The sequence below is a fragment of the Emydura macquarii genome, unplaced genomic scaffold, assembly GCF_026122565.2.
Source record: "Emydura macquarii macquarii isolate MOO-44397 ecotype Brisbane River unplaced genomic scaffold, CSIRO-AGI_Emac_v2 contig_3390, whole genome shotgun sequence".
Lineage (NCBI taxonomy): Eukaryota > Metazoa > Chordata > Testudines > Chelidae > Emydura > Emydura macquarii.
In genome coordinates this window covers 4,750,943-4,754,139 of record NW_027133527.1, presented here as the reverse complement: position 1 = coordinate 4,754,139, position 3,197 = coordinate 4,750,943, and positions in this window count along the sequence as shown.

Below are 3,197 nucleotides of genomic sequence, written 5' to 3'. Positions count from 1 at the left end.
AAAAATTGTACTTGTACTTTATATTAAAAGTACATTTATAAATTATATAAATTAGCTTATAAAAAGTTAATAAAGGTTAAATATTAGAAATGGTTAAAATTTTAACATCAAGACTCTTTTAACAGAAGATTGTTGGTTTGATTAAATCATAAATGTATGAAAATATCTGCTTTCCTCAGAAATATTTGATTATTTACAGAAAACCAAAAATCTAAACATTCTCCGTGTTCAAATTTTTGATTTTTTTGATGAAAAGTTGAAATGTCCACAGGGGGGAAAAAAGCCATTTCTGACCTCCTCTAATTAACAGATCTCTTAATAATGGATAATCAATGGTTACAGACTGGTTTCAAGTCCTACAGATCAATAGGTTGCGCATCACTATCATTTATAACCATCTATAACACCTTCTAGTGATGTGCTTGTAACACCTACTGCTCACATCTGAAACATGCTTGGAGTTGGAGAATCTATTAATCATTTTTAGCTTCTTATGAACTACTTATCAATGTAACTTTAATATCACGTGGGTAAGCAGGTGACGCTTGAGCTCATTTGCTGTATTGGAATTTATTATATATTATTTTGTTCATTAACCTGTGTATGAAGCAGTGCTGATGACTCCCATGGTCTCTAGACCATGGGCTAGATTTTTAAAAGTATTCAAGCACCTAACTCCCATTGTAACCAATGGGAGTTAGGCACCTAAATAACTTCCCATACCCATTAGTTTTTAAATGACCGTGTTTCCCATGTTTGATCATAGAAAACAAACAAAACTTTCTATAACCGTTATCAGTTCGGTTCATAACTTGGAAAACTTTTTTTTTGGCGGACATGACCACTGGAATTTGCGTGCAAACATCAAATGAAACTAGACATAGTTGTTTTCAGTTTTGTTGTAGCCATGTTGGTCGGAGGATATTAGAGAGACAAGGTGGGTGAAGTTGTATCTTTTATTGGACCTTAATTTGGTCCAGTAAAAGATATAACCTCACCGACCTTGTCTCGCTAATGAAACCAGACTTCAGAAGTCACTGGGTCTGTGGGTGGTTGGAGCAGCAGGCCGCTTATCCAGTCTAGAGAAATATAAAATGCTGGGATGAGTCTGGGAACGAGGAACACCAAGGCAATAGGTGCTAAATGGAACAATTACCTAAGTGCTCTCCGAAGTTTCTGAACACAATATTTCCAGTTGTCTTGCCCGATCCATGGTTCTTCCAACCACTCATTTTTCCTTCCCTCTTTCTTTATTCAGGAAGGCCTTTGGGATGACAGGGACAGAGACTTTTCAACAGAAAACCATAAGGTGTATGATCCCTCGCGTGTGATAGCAGTGCCAGATTCGGGCATGCCAGCTTCTATCAGTTACACCCACGTAAATCCGGCCTTGCTCCACTGACTTCAATAGAGTGTCTCTGGATTTACATGGGTGTGACCCAGGTCAGAATCTGGCACGTAGCTTTAACTCCTGTGTCCTCTTTTTCCTCGTCCACCTTGGTGTGTTGTACGTGGGAAGCTCACGCTGGCAACTTATGCATGACAATCACCCTCCACGGCACATGGTCTAACTAGCATCACTGCATCACATACTGTTCTTGGCTGGGGTCCCCCGGGCCCATCACCGTCCTATTGTTTGGGGCTTGCACATAACTCTAATTCAGTGCCCAAGGATGGGAGCAGTTTGGCCTGCTGCATTTGTAGCATTAGCAAGCTTATTATACTCAGTGAACCATGATGAAAGAGCGTTTGGTGGCTTCACAGTTACAAGCGGCCAAGAGAACACTTGGCTTTCACATCCGCCCAGCTCAGGCATGCAATAAATAGCTCAATGAATTAAGAATGGATTGCACACACCACTGCTAACACCGTTGGTCCCGCTGCAATGTAGAAGGTGAGACTCTCCGGCCGGACCAGCAACACACACAGAAACCAGTTCACCATCTGTGCATGCGATGAAGAAGCTGCTCCCTCAGGGTGTTGGCGCATGTCTACCCTGCGATGAAAAACCCGCAGCACCAAGTCTGAGAGCCCATATCAATTGAGTGGGGTTGCAGGGCTCAGACTGTTGGGCTAAAAATAGCAGTGTAGATGTTCCCACTTGGGCTGGAGCTTGGACTCTGAAAACTGATGAGTAGGCAGGGTCGTGGGGCCCAGGCTCTAGCGTGAGTGGGATCATCTGTGCTGCAATTTTATGGCCCTGCAAGCGCAAGTCAATTGAACCAGGCTCTGAGGCTCAGCGCTGGGGATTTTTCTTTGCAGTGGAGGTATATCCTCTCATTTGGTGTTTCTAAGCTACCTATTTCTTTATCTCTCATCTAGCTAGCTATCTTCACCACTGTTTAAATGGCAAAGATGCTTGATCCACAAAATGCAAAATCTGGTTCCCAAAGAGCCTCAAAGCCCTAGGAAATCTCAGATAACTGACAACATAGACTTAAAAAGACAACATGGCACTTTGGAGCTGTTCCAGATGCCTTTGTTGTAAGGTTGCCCGCTAGACATATTGAAGCGTGCTAGGGAATCACATGCAGCTCTTCTAAGGGATAGTGCCACAGCTGTTTCCTTTGCATCATTGGAGATTACATCAAGGGCAATCATCTGTGTGACCCTTTCCTGCACATGTACAGACCCTACTTGCAGAATGCGAAATGCTCACTTAATGCTCTGTGTAAGAGGCCTGTTGTGCGGTGTAGAGGGCAAGTGATGTATCCAGTGGGTTGGAAAGGAAGCAAAAGAAAACAAATTATTGATACAATTAATTAATGTACCAGGCATTTGGGAAGGTCATTTCTTTAGTGCAGGATTCCTCACCTCACCTCCCTAACAGAAGACATTCCTCACCATGGTCACCTGGACCATCGTGGAGAAAGCAGGGCCTGCTGGGTCAAGTTGCCATGACATTCCTTGACTGGGGAGGGGGCGTGCACCAACACTTTTCTTGTGCTATGTTTCTTTGCAGTATATTACTCACATCACTAGATATCTCTATGCTGTACAGAGCTCCAAGCAGGGGGGTGACCTCTGGTTAACACAAGAGATAAAGCTGGAACACGAGCTGCGTGGAAGCCTGTTTACCTGCCTGCTGTAGTAGCTGTTTTTTATAATAAACACCTCCTGTGGGAGACGGACCAAATTCAGTATATCATGATGCATCTGACTTATTCACAGGGGTCACGCTGGAGTAATGAGAAGCA